Below are 20,702 nucleotides of genomic sequence, written 5' to 3' on the forward strand. Positions count from 1 at the left end.
CTTCAATGTGGGGCTGACCAATGAAACTCTTTTCTTAAAGAGTACATGGATTTTCCTTTCCTCTTGAGTTATCCTAGGCAAAGACAGTATTTTCTGCTAGGAATGGAAGATCTGCAGGGACTAATGACTTATTACTAATGAATGACTAATTACCTGGTGGTAATTTGGAACTGAATGTTCTAGACCACAATCATGAGTTCTCTTCCTTATCCTGATGGATTTCAAATGAAGATTACTTTGAATTGCTGAATTTGGGAAACCTTTATCCCATTCCCTGTCTAGGAATGATTTGTACCTATTTCTTTTGCCTCTTTTGTGTTTATTCTTTCCTTATCAGAGGTAAATGTTTATATTAAGATAGAAATGACAATAAGATCTTTTGAGTTCTAAAAGTTGAAGGAATTAGCAGAGCTCACCTTAACAACTGAAGTCAATAACATAAAACATTAAAGTAGTAGAAGTAGTTGTAGTTGACTCTAAAATAGAACTAGTCCTGCCTTATAACCTGACTGAGCCAACTTAACAGGACATTAACTTGACAGTCTAGTCACCCATCTTGCAAGGAACTTGCTTAATTGATCAAGGTAATGCCTTTCTCTGAAGTCAACTTACTGGGCAATTCTTATAAGGAGAAAAGGACTCAATGCTAAGAGTTAGAGGGTATAGAACATGGTTATATATTCTCTATGTGCATACTTCAGTATCCTTATATTTCTAATTTAAACAAGTGCATTTGTACGCGCGCGTGCGTGTGTGTGTGTGTGTGTGTGTGTGTGTGTGTGTGTGTGTGTGTGTTGGAGTAGAGTATACCTACATATTTTTCTGTAACAATGGTTCATACCATACCTACCTAGTAAACTTTGTAAAAACTAATTAATTCTGCTTTATTTATATCTATCAGTTAATTGATGGTGAGTGCAAACAAGATGAGGGCTCTTGAGTGGTGCTATTAGATTCCTCTATCCCTCCATTACCTTTAAAATCTAAAAAGAAGGAGTAATTAATTTCCCTCTAGGGACCCAACCTGTCATTACAAATGTAGAGAAGGGAGAGAGGAGGATGTTATATAGTATTGGATCATAATGTCACTCACAATTAGTTGGAATTTACTTCCTACAAAATTCTCTTAGCTTTCTAAGCTTCTTTCTTTTTTTTTATTAATTTTTATAATTATAACATTTTCTTTGACAGTACATATGCATAGGTAAATTTTTTTTTACACAACATTATCCCTTGTACTCCCTTCTGTTCCAAGTTTTTCCCCTCCTTCCCTCCTCCCCCTCCCCTAAATGGCAGGCATTCCCATATATATTAAATATCTTATAGTATATCCTAGGTACAATATATATGTGCAGAACCGAATTTTGTTGTTGTTGTTGTTGTTGTTGTTGCAAAGGAAGGATTGTATTCAGAAGGTAAAAATAATCTGGGAAGAGAAACAAAACAAAACAAAACAAAACAAAAAATGCTCACAGTTTACACTCATTCCCCAGTGTTCCTTTTCTGGATGTAGCTGATTTTGTCCATCATTGATCAATTGGAATTGGATTAGCTCTTCCCTATGTTGAAGATATCCACTTCCATCAGAATATATCCTTGTACAGTATCATTGTTGAAGTGTATAATGATCCCCTAGTTTAGCTCGTCTCATTCAGCATCAGTTGATGTAAGTCTCTCCAAGCCTCTCTATATTTCTCCTGTTGGTCATTTCTTACAGAACAATAATATTCCATAACATTCATATACCATAATTTACCCAACCATTCTCCAATTGATGGACATCCATTCATTTTCCAGTTTCTAGCCACTATGAAAAGGACTGCCACAAACATTTTGGCACATACAGGTCCCTTTCCCTTCTTTAGTATTTCCTTGGGATATAAGCCCAGTAGTAGTATGGCTGGGTCAAAGGGTATGCACATTTTGAAAACTTTTTGGGCATAGTTCCAGATTGCTCTCCAGAATGGTTGGATTCTTTCACAACTCCACCAACAATGCATCAGTTGTCCCAGTTTTCCCACAGCCCCTCCAACATTCATCGTTATTTGTTCCTGTCATCTTCGCCAATCTGACAGGTGTGTAATGATATCTCAGAGTTGTCTTAATTTGCATTTCTCTGATCAATAGTGATTTGGAACACTCTTTCATATGAGTGGAAATAGTTTTAATTTCATCATCTGAAAATTGTCTGTTCATATCCTTTGATCATTTATCAATTGGAGAATGGCATAATTTATTATAAATTAAAGTCAATTCTCTGTATATTTTGGATATGAGGCCTTTATCAGAATCTTTAACTGTAAAAATGTTTTCCCAATTTGTTACTTCCCTTCTAATCTTGTTTGCATTAGTTTTGTTTGTGCAGAAACTTTTTAATTTGGTGTAATCAAAATTTTCTATTTTGTGATCAATAATGGTCTCTAGTTCTCCCTTGGACACAAACTCCTTCCTCCTCCACAAGTCTGAGAGGTAAACCATCCTATGTTCCCCCAATTTATTTATGATTTTGTTCTTTATGCCTAAATCTTGGACCCATTTTGATCTAATCTTAGTATGTGGTTTTAAATGTGGGTCCATGACTAGTTTCTGCCATTCTGAGCTTCTTTCAAGAAATCCTACAGTCTATAGGAAGTTATTCCTAGGTCCCTTGGCTATTGAAGCCTTCTTTCTGTGGTCATTTTCCATCTGTTCTCTATATATCTTGTATTTGTACATAATTATTCATGTGTTGCTTTTTCCATTAAAATATAAAATTATTAAGATCAGGAAGTATGTTTTTACTTTTCTTATATCCCAAGCAGTTAGCACAATGCCTGGAACATAATATATGTTTGCTGACTGACCAACTGACATTTAATTCAAGTCAACAAATATTAAGCTTCAGCTTCTTAAAGGTAAACAGCTAGTTGTTTGGACTACTAAAGTAACATTCTCTACTTTCATGGGGTTGATAATACTATGGGATACAAAATGTAAATGATAAGCAAATTCTAATTTGAGAAAAGAAAAAGTGCTAATAATTAAAAGAATCATTAAAATCTTTGAATAAGAGGTAGCAGCTTGCACAAGTCATAAAGGAAGTTAAAGATTCTGAGATAATTGAGGTAAGAAAAGAAATAAATTCCAGATATTCAAGCCAACATGTCAGATTTGTAGAATAGCAAATAGACCAGCCAATTTTATTAGAACACAGAATTGGTAATGGGGATCCTGAAAAGGTAACTGTAGCTAGATCATGAAGAGTTTAAATGTTAAACTTTACAAAGGAGTTTGTCTTATCCTCAAATCAATAGGGAGCCATGGAAGGTTCTTGAACAAATGATTGCCCTGATGAGGGATGATTTAGAAATGTTATTTTGATTTCTGTTCAGAAACTGAGTAACAGACACAAGAGACTTGAAATAAAGTAATTAAATTGAAGCCAAATGAATAGTACAGGTGAGAGGTAAAGAGTTTTTAAACTAGAGAGGAAGATATATTAATAGAAAAAGTTCTAGTTGCAAGGGGTTGATTCAACAAGAATTGGCAATTGATTAGGTATGGAAGGAAGTGAAATGAAGTCAATAGTTCTATATAATTCTGAAGTAGTAAACATCAATAAAAGTCAAAAGGAAAGAGTATTATAGAAAAACATTTTTTTGCATTGTTACCTATTAGAAATGTGGACATTTCAGCTTCTATAAATCATTCAAACCAATAATAACCCATAGGAAAATCAAGCAGAGAACACCTGACCCAAACATTTTTGGTGTGTTTTGCTAGGTCATCCAAACTGTGAGGAAATAAATAATTCCCTCTACTTCTCATTGCTACATGCCATATTTCACTCTTGAAAAGACAGCACATTTTGTGTTTTCTGAAAATACCCTTCTCTATGTTGATTTTTTTTTCTTTTTGGCAATTTTTACTTCATGTTCATTTTGGATTCAGACAGCTTTCAGAAAAACATAAGCATTTATTTTTAATGTGGGATGAATCGTGCATGTTCTAACATATCCAGCCTTCCAAATAAATGATTTATTTGGAAGGTTAGATGTGTCATAATAACTTCCATCCGGCAGCTAAGAAATGTGTAAAGAATCAGAGATCTGACCACAGAGGTCAGGACTGCAGCGTAATCGGACAGAGAGAGCTCAGAGGAGCTGGGTTGCTGCAAGCATAAACATGAAGGAAGAATTATTTAACATTAATACTTCAACTAAAAATGCCCAGGAAGAAAATATCATTAATCACCAATTTTCTGATTCAATTTCTGAATCTACTTCTTATAACATTATTGAGGTCATGGAAATGTGAAAAAGAAAATCTCTTTTCTATTCTGATTCTCTTTCTTTAAGAAAAAAAAATACAGAAAAGAACAACAAAATGAGCAAAGATTTAGGATGAGGGTGCCAGTGAAGGGATTGAACCTCATATGTGCAAAAAGTGATCTTTGCTGCAAGCTAACAAGAGCAGCTTTAGCATTAATATTTATGGAATAACCACAATGTGCTGTAAACTAATGGAAAGAACACTGGAGCCATGGGTCCTAATTCAGACACAGCTAACTCACTATGTGGCTTTGGACTCAACAATATCTCAGTTCCCACATAGAGCTCAAAGACTCTATGATTTAATAAGCCATAAGCCATAATAATAAGACATCAAGGCTAGGAGCTAGGAGAGCTAGGAGAAACTAATGATTTGCAAAGCCAGGCTTAAAAAAAAATACAACATAAAAGAGAAATGTCTTCTAATGCCCTATTAGCACAGCACCATAGTTTCAGCTAGTTACAGTGCCCTGCATTGCCTGCTATATTTGTGCAATCAGTATCAATGATTAAAACATTAGACAGTTATGACTTTTTGATTCAAGTCAACGAGAATATAACAAGGATCTACTATGTGCCAGGTACTGCATTAAGCAGAACAGATAAAAAAGAAAGGGAAAAATAATCATTTCCCTAAAGAAGGGCACAGCCTGATGGGGAAACAACATGAAAACAACTATAAACACATGAGAAAGAGAAAGAGAGAGAGAGAGAGAAATATGTATGTACATATATATGTACATACACTCATGTATTCATACATATATACATATAATGGTATATGTGTATATGTATTTATTGGAAATAATCTCAGAGAGAAGGCATTAGCATTAATAGGAATCAGGAAAGGTGGGATTTTACTGAGATTTTAACAAATGTAAGGAATTATTTTTTGCCTTTGTAGGAACAAGTATCAGTCAAAGAATAAAATTCATATAGTTTCCCTTATCATCATTTTAAAAAAGGAAAAACCTTACATATTTTACTTGCATTTTTGGATGATATCATTCTCTGTGTGCATATTCCCCAGTTTGTCATATAGTCAAACAGAAAAAAGCAAAAACTTATGATTCTTTTATGTGTAAACAACTTTCACCAAAGATCACAATCCATTCATTAATGCTTCTTCTAGGGAAGGTCACAAAATCATGACCTATGGGCTGAGCTAGTAAATATCAAAATCAAGCTTTAAATATCAGGAATCAATAAACATTTATTAAGGACATAATGTATGCCAGGCATTGAAGTAAAACCCATTCTTCCTGCCTCCAAATCCAGTAGGGGATCTACTTTACTAGGCTGATTTTGTGCAAGAACTAGGTCCTTGATAAATACTTGTTGAATTGACTATTGTAGGCCTAGATTGCCATATAAAGGAAAATTCAAATCAATAACATGCATCATGTACTTAACTATTTGCAAGGGCACTGTCCTTAGTTCTGAGGATTCAAAATTGAATATGGCATAGACCCTATTCTTGAGAAGTTCATGCTCTAACAAGAGAGGAGAAATAAAAATATCCATATATCTATTTACATATATATAAATGTGTGTATCTATGTATATATGCATGTATGTGTATGAATATTTATTGTACTTGTACATGTGTGTACATATGTTTATGTGTGTGTGCATATGCATTCATATGTATATATATATATGTACATATATATAAATCCACAATTGAGAAGTCCAGGCCAAGAGCTGTGAGGAACTAAAGAATAAACATAACATTCTCAGCTAGGGATGGGAGGGCAGGAGGGTTGGGAGGAAAACAATGATGTTGGAGGATATGGTCCATCAAGAAAGGCAAAAACTTTAACATGTGAATATAAAGAGTATAATAAACATTCTAGATTTAAAAGGTTGGCAAGGGACAAAATGTAGGAATGTCCCTCGTTATATTTAATCTTTGTAAAAGATTAAATATTACAAAAGCATTCCTTTAAAAAGTAAAGCTATTGCCTAAAATGGGAAACAGAGTAAGCTCATTGATAGGACTTGGAGTCAAAAAAAGCAGGGTCTGAATTTCTCTCTGAGCTTCCGTTTCCTTATATGCAAAATATAGGCTGTGAGTATTATTTCCTATCTCAGGGTTGTTATAAGCAAAGTGCTTTGTAAATTATAAAAACACTGAATAAATGTGAGCTCTCATTGCTAATAATAATAGCTACTATCTGTTCTTTGAATTAGACATCCTTCAATTTGAAGGCCTTTATAAAGCATTCCTCATTGTCACCTCGTCTTTTGTCTTGTCTGAATTCCAGGCTGACAAAGACCAGTCTCACTGTGACAGGCATTGAACCCACTCTTTAATCAAGTTATAGCTACATGTTCTGGATCAGAAAGCCATTTTTAACTTTCTATGTCTTCTCATTTTTAAACAATTGGTACTTTATTTCATTTTAAGTTTTACATTTTTAGCCCATTGTTTCTCAGTAATCTTCATTTATCATCCAAATGGAGACTTAAGGGTAATGTCTCCAATAACAAAAAAAAAAAAAAAAAAAAGAAATAAAATTAAAAAATACCACCTGACCTGAGAATGTATCAAAGTCAAAAAACAAAAGCAAGACAATAGGAGGAAAAAAACTTGAAATTAAAATCTATCTATTTACATAAATTTTCTTCTTAGACTGTTCTAAGTTCTCCATTTTACATCTGCCTAAGTATTTATACAGTGCCTATCAGCTCTTTGATAAGTAATCTATTTATACTTCTTTTACTTTCATTCAGTAATAGTTTCCACCTCTAATTGAGATATCACTTTGTAACATAAAAGTAATAACAACGACTTCCCAGTGTCACTCTCACAGAGAACCCAATGTATTTTCATATATACCATCTCAGTTATCCTTCCAACATTTCTCAAAGTTAGATGAAAGGGAGGGATTATTATTCTTTTGTACAGCAAGCAGCAAAACAGGTAAATAACTATTTTACAAACAGCAAGTTTAAGGTATGCTGGAAGGTGCTATTTCATGGTCTCCTGATGCACTGGAAATGTGTACATTTCTGTGGCTTCTTCTATAAATAATTACTTTATAATCGATATCTTCCATAATCAATAACTTCTACAAAGTCGTTCTCCTCAGGTGGTCTATATAGACGAGCATTTGTCTCATTGCAATAATGCCCATTGGAAGCTATTAGTTCCATTACGATAGGATGGGAATTGTTACTCTTCCAGATTTAGAGTTTTCCTTGTGTGAGGAGGAAATTTTCCTGACATCTAAGGAAGGAAGGCTTTCCTAATTCTATATGTATGTACTAAGAGTATAATACATATTTATAACAGTAATACATTACATTTTTTACAAAAAAAAAAAAAAAAAAGTATAGCATACTTGCTTTAACTTGGCCTTCCTTCTTTAATCTGCATGCAAAGGTAAATAAATGGTGATCCTTTTTATTAAGGACCAAATCTTTTGGGTCCTAGTCTTTTCCCCATTCATTTTGATTTCTCCCAATTGTGTCTTATGGACGTAGTATATCAGTTACTTATGTGTGACATACATGCCCAATTAGGGTACATCAAGGTGGGGGGAAGGAATTTTGAGATATAAACTAAATACATTGAAAATATTTTATTGCAGTTATTTTTATCCAATATATGTCACATAATGTTTTAAGTGCTTTATATATATTTCATTTGATCCTCAGAACAATCCTAGGAGATAGGTACTATTATTATCTACATTTTATATTTAAAGAAATTAAGTCAGATAGAGTTTAACCGACTTGTACAAAGTCATATAGCTAGTAAACATCTCAGACTCCTGACTAAAGATCCAGGTTAGCAAACCATCCCCTGTACCACATAGCTGGTCACTAGGTGGGTATGAATAAGATTACAAAGGAACTTAATTATGTTGAAATAAAGTATTTATAATGTGAGAATATATGTGTGGGAGGGGGTAGATCATGGATCTTAGTTTACAGCCATTGGCAAAACGGAGGGAATACTGGTTTGAGAGTTAGGAAGAATTATATTTCAATATCTCTCAAACACCTATAACGGTATGATCTTGAAAAAGCCTCTTAAACTCTCTGAGCTTCAGGTCTCTCCTCTGCAAAATATGGATAACTACATACATTTTCCTTTAGAGAGATAAAGTATTTTTTTCTTCTGGCATTTGGTGAAAAATAGTGTAATTCCTTTTCTACTACTTTCTCAACAATTTTTGTCTGGTGTTGCCTATGGTTTCTCCTGCCTCCTACCTTCTTTGATTTTTTTTTTTTAAGTGTTATGTTCTATCAAAAGCTTTATATTGAGATAATCTTTTGATTTCTCTTAGTTTTACTTTTGATAGGTTCAATCATGCTGATGTTTTTTCTGATATTAAACCAGTCCTGCATTCCTGGTATAAATTCACCCATTGATAGAGTACTTTGCTGAAACGTCCTTGCTAGCATTTTAATTTTTTGGTCTACTGTTTATTGTTTTGTTTTGGCTCTTCTTGGTTTAGATATCAGTACCGTATTTATGTCATAAAAATAATTTGTTAGGACTCTTTCACCTATTTTCCTAAATGGATTATGTGGTATTGAAATTAATTTTCTTTAAATGTTTGGTAGATGTCACTTGTGAATATATATGATCCTGTTTTTTTTTTCTTTAGGTAGTTCATAGATGGCTTATTAATTTTGTTTTTCTAAAATAGGATTGTTAAAGCATTCTATTTGCACTTCTGTTAGGGCAATTTATATACTTTTTATAAAGTTCACTTATAATATCAGATGTATTGGCATCCAGTTGGGCTAAATAACTCCTAATTATTGTTTCAATTTCTTTTACATTGATGTTAAATTTTCCCTTTGCATTTTTGATACTACTAATTTGATTTTCTTAATTGAATTGACCAATACTTTATATTATTTTATTTTTCATAAAACCAACTCCCAGTTTTATTTATTTGTTCAATTTTTTTTTAACTTTCAATTTTAATAATCTCTCCTTTGATTTTCAGGATTTCTTTTGGGATTTAATTTGGTAATTTTTTAGCTTGTTCTTTTTCTACTTTTTTTTTTTTTTTATTATTCACACACCCAATTCATTGATGCTCTCTTGCTCTGTTTTATTGAAGTAAGCATTAAAGATAAAAAGTTTCCCCTAAGCACTGTTTTGATTAGATTGCCTGTATTTTTTATATGTTTTCTCATTTTTTTAGTGAAATTATTGATTATTTCTATGATTTTTTTTTAGGATTAGATCATTAGTATTCAATTAATTTTAATCTATCTTCCTATGACCCTCTATTAAATGTAATTTTTATCGTATCATGATCAGAAAATGATTCATTTGATATTTCTACTTTTTTTATATTGGATTTTGAAGTTTTTAATGCCTTAGTACAAGATGAATTTTTGTATATTTGCCATTCATTTTCTCCAAAGCCCTATCATATATAGTATTTCTAAAATTCTATTCACTATTTCTTGTATATTTTTGGTTAGATTTATGCAATTCTGAGAGGGAAAACTTGAGGTCCCCCACTAGTATAGTTAGTATAGTTTTACTCTCTACTTCCTCCTGTAACTCATTTAATTTCTTTAAATTTTTTGTTGCCATATCAAGTACATATATATTTAGTATTGATATTAATTCATTGTCTATGGTACTTTTTGCAAAACGTAGCTTTTTACTTGTTCTCTTTTAATTAGATTATTTTTGCTTTTGCTTTTCTTATCTTCCTTCCCTCCTACTTCTATAAATTTCTATACCCAATTTCATGTGCATGTTTATTTTCTCTTAGTCAAATCCTATGAGTAAGATTCAAGTGACATCATCCCTCCCCCTTTTCTTTCCCTACAATGTAATAGGTTTTTTGTGTCCCTTCATGTGAAATAATTTATCCCATTCTACCTAACCCTTTCCTTAAGTATCTCAGTGTAATCTTCTTTCTTACCTTTTAATTTTTTATATCATCCCATCAAAACTGACATAGCCAAAACTTTCTGTCTTAGTATGCACCTTTTAAGTACCTTAGCAGTTACATAGTTCTTCGAGCTACAAGTATAGTCTTCCTGTGTAGAAATGTGAAGACTTTAACCTTACTGAATATCTTCTGTTTTCTCTTTCTTCTTTACTTTTTTACACTCCTCTTGTGTCTTGCACTTGAAAAATCAAATTTTCTATTTATCTCTGGTCTTTCCAACAGGAGGTCTTCTATTTCATTAAATATCCATTTTCCCTTGAAAGATTATGCTCAGTTTTCTTAGGTATATGATTCTTAGTTTTAATCAAAGTTCCTTTGCCTGCCAGAATATCATATCAAGCCCCCCAACCCTTTAATGTAGAAACGGCTAAATCCTATGTAATCCTGACTATGATTCTATCATGTTTGTATTGCTTCTTTCTAGCTCTTTGTAATGTTTTCTGCTTGATCTGAGAGCTTTGGCTTTGAGATTACTGGGAGCTTTTATTTTAGGATCATTTAAGAGTTGATTGATGAACTCTTTGCTAGTTTGTTCTCTGATTCTGCCCTATCAGTGCATATCTCTCCTGGATTTATTTTCCAGGTTATTGTTTTTCCAACAAAATATTTTATCTTTTCCTTTTTTCATTTTTAGATTTTGTTTGATTCTTGATATCTCTTGAAGTTATCAATTTCTACTTGCAGAATTCTAATTTTTAAGAAATTATTTTCTTTATCTCTTATCTCCTTTTCTATTTAGCCAACTCTACTTTTCAAGGAACTACTTTCTTCAGTGATTTTTGTCGACTTAATTTTTTTTTCATTTGAAGAGGCTTATCTTACCAAACTATTGACTCTTTTTAATGATTCTCTTGAAACAATTGTTTCTAAAAGTTCTATATGATATATGTGATACATTGTTCCAGGCAGAAGCTTTATAAATTGAGGACCAGGTAAAAATAAGGTAGTAAGACATTAGCAAGTCTCCAGATTGTTTAGAGCAGATCACATAGTATTTAATAATAGTTGCTAACATTTAGATGTTTTTTTTTATAAAGTGATTTCCTCCCAAACTGTGGAGTTTATGAATATGAAATAAATATTATGATCCTTTAAAAAAAATTTCAGAAGCTCACATTATGAGAAACTATGAGATTTGTCTCTGGTCCCAGAGTTGTATCAGAGAGAGGAGCTAGGTCTTAAAAGTTCAATTCCAGCTTTTTCCTCTGGGGTATCCTGTCTCATGAGGACAGGAGTCCTGAAGCAGTGAATATACAAAAAGAGGGAAAAGGACACATTGAATTCAACTACAATTTACCAAATTGTCTAAACAGGCAATGAAACAGGCAAGGCAGTTGACAGAGGTTCAGCCTAATGACAATTGGTGTTCACGGAATTTAATGACAGGCCATGAGGATGCCAGTTATGGAGAATTTGATATTCAATGAATTTATTATTTGAGGATAATGGGGTACCTATTATTACGAACTTACTGCTTAGCCATACCTGGCAATACTACAAATCTACATCTGACATCAAGTTACTAACAAGTTATTGGGAAGGTATAGAGGAAAATAACTGATATCTCCCTCATTGGGTGCCAAATAAGACAATAGGTCTGAGGAAAGAATAATTTTCAATATAGAATAAGAAAGCAATTTCTCTTCAATAGAGCAAAACTCTACAACTCTAGCCTATGCTTTTCAATAAGTTATCCTGAAATCACTTTGGTTTATTCTTTTCCCTCCAACTTAGCCATGAATATAGCCATTGTCTGAGCAGGGAAAAAAAAAAAAAAAAAGATTTTTTGACACTCCATTCACCTTCTCTGTCCTTCCTCTCTTTTCCTCTGCAGGGGAGAGTAGTGGAGAACCTAGTACCATATATAGACTCAGGTAGATAGCACCTACAGGCGCTATAGGCTCTGTAGTCTTTTTTCTTCTATCTGCTAGAACTTGAGAAGCCCACTCAATCTTGAATCTAGATAGTCAGCTGGACCAAGAGAAGTAATCCACTGTTGTCAATGTTTCCAAAATAATTACTTGGCTTATTTTGTAGGATTGTTTATAATTTATATAATAGAAATATTATAAATTATAATTATATATCTTTTCATTTTATAGACTGCAATAGGCTAAAAATTCATTGTGACAGTTTGTGTGCTTGCTAGGTCTCAACCTATCTTGGGTATTTAGATCCATTATTGTATGTTTATAATTTCTCCCATAGTCTATAATCAAATATTCTTAACCTGAGGTCTGTGAGCTACCAAACTGAGTCTCATTCTATTTATCAGCATAGGGCTAAATTCATTCCCAAAATTTAGGGAAAAGCTGTAAATAGGAATTAAGTGGATCGAATTTCAAAATTTCCAGGGATGGCTATAGGGGAAGAAAACCATGTTGATCATTATACAACACAGTGAATGAGAAAATTCTTGTGAAACATTCTATAAAAATAATATAATGGCTCTCTAAGCAGTTTTGAGGTTTGCTAAACAATTTATAAATAGTACATTAACACTTTTGTCCATCAGAAAATTCTTGTGAGATGAGTACTACAATTATTGTTATGTGTGTATGTATATGTAACAACATAATATATACATATATATGCACATATACACACATACACATATATATACACATATAAAAACATTATTTTTCCATTTTATATATGGGAAAATAGGGACTTATAAAGTTTAGGTTACTTATTTAAAACCATGTAATTAGTGTCCAAAGCAGATTTTCTCTTGCCTCTAATTCCCGACTTCTTCCCACTATATTCGTTTAAAATCATACAGGCATATATCTTGCCTTCAGACAAAAAATATATTGATATAAAAGTCAAATACAGAGTAGGGTATTGATTATATAGATGCTTGTTCTTCATAAAGCCTGTGTGTGTGTGTGTGTGTGTGTGTGTGTGTGTGTGTGTATAGATATACAGAGAGAGAGAGAGAGAGAGAGAGAGAGATAAATAGATAGATAGATATTCTTTTCTATTAATGCATGGAAGAAGGCTTAGCTGGCAAATTTCAGCCAATGACACATTAGTTTCTGACAGACAGCCTCATGCTGACCTTTAAAGCACTCCCATATTGTTCCCTCAGGCCTACAAATACTCCTTGATGGTATTAAAAAAAAAAAAAAAAAAAAAAGAGAAGAAGAAAAGAAATACTTAACTTATAAATGATGACTATTTCCCTCAAATTTTCCTACAGGTTAGCAGTCATCCCACAATCCTTAGAGTGACACAAGTATAACATCATAAAATTCCAAATCTGGAAAAGAGTTTAGCAGGCACATAAGCCATTTTGCCAGCCAGCACTAAATTAAATATTACCAGTATATCTGCGAGTTTCTGGTATTTGGAGATAAAAGCAGAAATATACACAGCCTTTGTTCTTCTTGCTGCTCTTTTGTCAATATAGTCATCTATTCTTTATGACCTCATTGGGGATTTTCTTATCAAAGAAACTGGAGTAGCTTGCCATTTCCTTCATCAATTCATTTCCTAGATGAGGAAATGTCCAGTGTCACACAGCTAGTAAGTATCTGAGGTCAAATTTGAACTCAGGGCCTTTGGCTCTTAAGTCATCATTCTAACCATTGTACCACCAAGTATAGTCCTTTACCCATTTTTAAACCATTAAGACCCTCAGTTTTACTTGGCTTAAGGAGGAGGAGGAGGAGGTCACATACTAACCTTTTCAGTGTCCAATATTCATCATTGCGATTTTATTTACAGTAAATTTGAGGTCATCATAAAACCTGTGATATGAAGTCCTTAAATATTCATCTCGCTTTACTTTAGGGACTGTATTTGTCATAGTTTCTTTTTTTGCCACAATCTATTACAAGTATTAGTCACCCTTCTCCATCCTTATTCCCTTTATTAAAATCTCCTGCTTGTCAGAAACATTTATCAAACTAACTTGAATCTATTTTTTGCTTAAAAACCCATTATATGCTTTTAGTAGTTAGAATTTCAGATACATGCAATTTTAAGAAGTGCATCTCCATCAGTAATCCCTATTCTTGCCAGAAAGTTACTTATATTTGATGCTGAGCATTTGCTCACTATGATCATACATGGGGAAAAATTAACTTTCCTCTAGAATTTCCATGAACTAAGTTAACAATCTACTGTTATATGCCCAGGTTCCAGTTAAGTATCACTTTGAGGACAGGGTAGGTGATATGAAAAGGGAAGAAAGACAGGCATTCTTGTGACCACTGTTTTCCTGGACAGAATCCAAATAGGCAGACTTCCAAAAGAAAGGAAGGCAATATGTTTGACAGGAAAAAGGAAATTATTCTGACAGGGAGGTTAAAAAGGTACTATATGCTTGAGATCATTGCTTGGTTGATATCAAACATATCAAAGTAGTTATACCTCCACAACATCAAATTACTGGTTCTTAGGGAGGCTCCAACAACTTTACTGCAATAAGATAAATCATTAAAAGTTATTTCAGGCATTGGAGTAGTATGAAGACTTATCAATAAGTTCATCAATATTCACTGGGCACTGATTTCTCTGCTAAAACGCTACTTTCATTCCTGAATGTGGTTTTTGGTTCTCTGAGACAATCCCAATAAGAGAACAAGCCCTGTTACGCTCTAACAAGTGGTTTAAAGGCCTTCAAGTTCGGAGCTAAGGATAAACTGGATGTCTATCTAAAGACCCTCCTGAATAAACCTGGAAAAAGGTAGATTCAGACACAAGTTGATTTTAATGGTATAAATTTTTCAATTTTGGCAGTTCTTAAAAAAGCATCTGTCAAGTTATAGAGGGGTTTGTGAGCTTTATTCCTTGACAGAATTCTACCTGGATGAAATCACAGATCCATAGAGTATTCCAATATTGGACCTATTGACCTCTATACTCCCTTACATTTCTGAACCTATAACCTTTTGATCCTGCTATGTACAAAGATCAAAAAATAGAATTTTACCTTAAAGATCCCAGGGATGACTAATAATAATATAAATATAAGGCTAGGGAAAGAATTCAACCTTTGTCTCCATGTTAGGAATTTTTCTGAAAATTCAGAGTGATTATATCCAAACTTAAAACTTTTCATCTAAAATAAAATCTCTGAAGGCAAAAATGGAAGGAGCAAAGTATTTAATAATGCTTGCTTACTGACCAACTGACTGACTGGTTAAGAGATGATAAGGACCATAGCAATTTGGGAGTGACCCAGGATATTTAAGTAACACAAAGATGATAATAGAAGGACTAGTAAATTTAAAAAGAAGTTTCTGGGGAAAGAGATATGAGGAACAGTTATCTTAGGTATTGTGAATCCTATTAAAAAGTTAATAAATTACCTTACATGCTGAAAATCATATAATATTATGTGAAAGTAATAATTTTTGAATTGATCTAGGAACCATTGAAAAATGTGAGAAAGGTAATAAGCCTGAAAAGAAAAGGTCATCATTGACATTTTCAAAATAAAATTAGAGTGTGCCCTGAAGGAAAGAGTAATGTACTTGAGAACAAGTTCACATTCTACCTCTGAAACTTTGAATCATATAGTCATAGATTTAGCATGAGAATATAATCTGTATTCAGATTATTTTTAAGGTTTGCTAAGCACTTTATATAAATTATCTCATTTAATCTTTAAAACAACCCTTTGACATATGAAGAATTATTATTATCATTTTACAGATAAAGAAATTGAGGTTTATAAAGGTTATAACTTGTCCAGGGTCATGTTTGAGGAAGGATTCTAATTCAGGCCTACTACAGCCCAAATTCATTGCACCAACTAGGTCTTCTAGTATACTTTATTGGATAGATGAATAAACTGAGACCTAAGAGTTTAAGTGATACAAAAGTGGCATGTAACAGTGCCAGGACTCTAATTTAATTGTCATTCCCTGCTCTTTCCCAGTACCACAGACAGGTCATTTAATTTCTATGAGCCTCAGTTTTCTAGTTTGACACTGCATGAAAAGTATGTTGAAAATTTTAAACTACTGTGCCAAGGTCAGATGTTACTTTTACTATAGGTCTACCGTTTTTAAAAAGTGGAGGATAATCAGAGGCCTTATTTCAGCTCAAAAGTAGAAGGTAACTGGGTAAGTCAAATAAGTACTTTATTTCCTATATTTAGTGTGTTGCGGCACCCAATCCCCTTTGGCTTCCTTACAACCTCTGCTGTTCCCTTTTGATTTGACAGAACCTGAAAACTTCTACAGCCTTAGGCCTATATGTAGCCTCAAGTGCAGCAGAAATTTCTCAGTGACATGGGGGAAAAGATGAGGATTTAGATGGTGATTTAAGGAATGCTATTGCTTTGGACCTCCATAACTATCTAGGATTATAGGATTACGGGAGTTGCAAGGAACCATAGAGGTCCCTTAATCCAATCCACTCATTTGGTAGTCAAGGAAACTGAAGTCCAGGGAGTTTAAATGAAGGACACTCAGAGAGTAAGTGACAGACACTGGATTTGAGCAGAGAGCCCTTAATTCTGAATCCAAGATTCTTAGCATTGCAATACACTGCCTCCCTAACAACCATCCATCACAGAACAGAGTAATAATGATCTTGGCTCTCCTGTGCCTTCTTTCCCCAGGCTACAAGACATTGGCTATATAAACTAAGTCATTTAACCTTTCCCAGTTCAGCACCCTCATCTGTAAAAAGCAGGGATAATAATAACATATACATCATAGGGTTGTTGTGAATGTTAGATGAGATCATCTATGTGCTTTGCCAACTTTAAAACATGCTATAAATGCTTACTTTTTCAACTTGAAATCTATGAGTAAATGACCCTAAATATCATAAGCAGGTTGTCAGTATAGGTCCACCTAAGCTCTAATCCAATCCTTACTCTTAACTTTACAATATATTTCCATTGTATTGTATATCTATGATTCCATATGCAGGGTTCTTATCACTGTACAATGCTGCCTACCTAGAAATCATTCATCATACAACATAATAATAATTACCTTACTCTCCCCCTATCATTACTATCCTCCCTGGGAGGCAAAGGTTTTCTTCAAGGGCAGCCTTGAGCTTAGCATTTTTAACCTCATTTGGCATCTAGGGATATCCGAGTCACCTAGAGCCACCATGTCTCAGCAGCAGCTCAAGGAAATGATGTATTCTGGTGCCACTGATTAATCATTGTAAGCACCTCTCTGAAGGAATGCTATACTCGTTTGATAGCTGGGAGAAGTACAGAGGCTGAGGATAAAGATCCAAGAATCCCAATCTCCAAGTTGCAACCTTTCACCATGGAGGAAATGCACCAGTTCTTCTGGAGTTAATTTAACATGAACCTCCATGAATTGTTTTTGAAATTTCCTTTCAAAAAGCAACCTCTTCCTTTGTTTTAAACTACACTGGGCCCCAGTCACTTTGAGGACCCGAGAACAAATAGCATACATTTGCAATGAAGTATTTTATAATTCTAGATGGCTCCTCATGTGCATTTAGTTTCTCGCCTTTCCTGACCCAGGAAACATGACCTCTGATTTCTTATACATTAAGCTGTCAGCTCTGTTCTTATTATAACTTTAGTGGTGCATCTTTTTTCTTTGCTTTGTTTTCAAAAATAGGAAACTAATTTTTAGAGAAATATTAGACCTTTTTGTAAATTCATCTTCTAGTCCTTACCTTGAAATTTACCAGCTAATAAGTTGTCTTTCCCATAGAGAAATAATAACAATGGATACATACAGCAGCTAGGTGGAGACATAGTGCACAGAGTGGTGGGTCAGAATCAGGGAGACTCATCTTCATGAGTTCAAATATGGCTGGCTCAGGATGCTTCTTAGCTGTGTGACCCTGGGCAAACCATTTATTTGTTTCCTTATTTATAAAATGAGCTGGAGAAGGAAATTGCAAACCCTTCCAATATCTTTTCCAAGAAAACCCCAAATGACGTTACAAAGCATCTTCCATGACTGTACAACAAGAAAATAAAATATAATTATTTAAAGTTTGCAAAGTTTTTAAAATACATTGCCACATGATTGAACAAAAAAAAAAAAAAAAAATATATATATATATATATATATATATATATATATATATATATATATATAACGATTTGAAGTTTCCAAAGTTTTTTACATACAGTGCCACATGACTATACAATAAATACACACACATATATAGAGTTTGCAAAGTTTTTTTAAAATTCCACACAACTGCACAAATATATATATACACATACACACATATACACACACATACACACATACACACACACACACACACACACACACACACACATATATAATGATTTGAAGTTAGCAAAGTTGTTTATATACATTGCCACATGAGCCTCACAATAAGTTCAAAATATAAACTGCAGGTTTATTATTATTTTACTTTTATATATGGAAAGTGAAACTTAGTAGCATTAAATGATTTGTCTCAGATATTAAATGTTAAAGACAGAATTTCAACATGGGCCTTTCTGACACCAGATCTAGGAACTTGCCTATCAAAGGCTGAGCAGAATTTTGGATTTCCTTCACAGGCTAATTATGCACTATTTCAAAGTCCGATTCTTTTTGTACAGCAAAACAACTGTTTTGACATTTATACATATTGTATTTAATTTATACTTTAACATATTTAACATGTATCAGTCAATCTGCCATCTGGGTGGGGGGGAAGGAGGGGAAAAATTAGAACAAAAGGTTTGGCAATTGTCAATGTTGTAAAATTACCCATGCGTATATCTGGTAAATAAAAACTATTAAAATATATTTAAAAAAAAGAAAGAAAGAAAGAAAGAAAGAAAGAAAGAAAGAAAGAAAGAAAGAAAGAAAGAAAGAAAGAAAGAAAGAAAGAAAGAAAGAAAGAAAGAAAGAAAGAAAGAAAGAAAGAAAGAAAGAAAGAAAGAAAGAAAGAAAGAAAGAAAGAAAGAAAGAAAGAAAGAAAGAAAGAAAGAAAATTAAGCTCTTTGGGGAAAAAAAAGAAAGAAAATTAAGCTCTTAGGGGAAAAAAAAAAAAAAAAAAAGGCTGAGCAGAGCTCTATCCTAGCCAAATCTATCCATATGAACAATGGGTAAGTTCAAAGGAGATAGTTAGTACCAGTCTAATTAGAATTACAAAATCTTAGATATGGAAAGTTTCTCAGAGGCCATGTAATCCCATTTATACCTGACAAAATTCTTTCACCAATATTCTTAGCTTCACACTCTTGTACTCTACATTCAAAGAAAGAATAAGTAGTGATATAGTGAAGTATAAGGATTTTAAAAAGTAAATAGAGGAGAGAATGCAGTATACTCATTATTGGATATCTGTTTTCAAGTGAAGAAAAAAAGGGAAGAAGGATATATGGAACTTGTAATTCATGGGTCCTCAAACTTTTTAAATTGGTGGCCAGTTCACTGTCCCTTAGACTGTTAGAGGGCTGGACTATAGTAAAAACAAAAACTATGAACAAATTCCTCTGCACACTGCATATATCTTATTTTAAAGTGAAGAAACAAAATAGGAACAAATACATTATTTAAAAGAAATAAAGTTAAATCTACAAACCTACCAGTATTTCAATGGGAACTATGGGCCTGCTTTTGGTTAATGAGATGGTCAATGTCTGGTTCCATATTTGTTACTGCTAGTTGTTAACAAGTGATGCAATTGTGCATCTGTTAGTCTTGATCTGGTTGGAGATTTCAAATGTTTCATTCTAGAAAAAGTCTGTTCACAGACACAAGTGCTGACAAAGATGGTTGCCATTTTGAGTGCATGATTCCTGAGATGAGGATATATCTCAGAGGGCAGAGATGCATAGAAATTATGAAGGCTGCTTGACTTGAATGCGTCTTTCAGAGAGTCACAAATCTGCAGTTCAGCCAGTTCCATTTGGTAAATTGCATCCACATTTTCAATGTCAATAGAAAATGGGTTACAGAAAAGCTGTAAGTCCTGTTCATGGAGATGAAGCTCTTTAAATCTAAATTGGAACCCCTTCTGCAATTTTTCCAATGAATCCACACATGTTTTGTTTGGGAATGCAATCAGCAGTTTTTCTGCTAACAGATTTTGAGTTGTGGGGAGATGGCAGAAGTTTTCCTCCTTCACTTGTTTGATGAGGAGGTTTAATTTTACATCAAATGTTTTGACATGTGATTGCATATCACAGATGAGCTTCCCCTTTCCTTGAAGTTATATATGGAAATTGTTGAGTAGCTTTGCTACATCTGTCAGAAAAGCAAGGTGCCATTTCCATTCTGCATTATTGAGCTCTGGTACTTCTTTGTTTTTTGAAAGCAGAAAAGTTGTAATCTGTGGAAGTAAGTCATAGAAACGTTTCAAAACTCTCCCTCGACTCAGCCAATGGACTTCTGGGTGATATAGAACATCTTCATACTCAACATTCAGTTCAGACAGAAATTCCTGAAGTTGTCTGTGATTTATTGCATTAGTTCTAATGAAGTTAACACAAGATACCACAATTTTCATAACAGAGTCCCAC

The sequence above is a fragment of the Sminthopsis crassicaudata genome, chromosome 2 (genome assembly GCF_048593235.1).
Source record: "Sminthopsis crassicaudata isolate SCR6 chromosome 2, ASM4859323v1, whole genome shotgun sequence".
In the NCBI taxonomy this organism is placed as follows: Eukaryota; Metazoa; Chordata; class Mammalia; order Dasyuromorphia; family Dasyuridae; genus Sminthopsis; species Sminthopsis crassicaudata.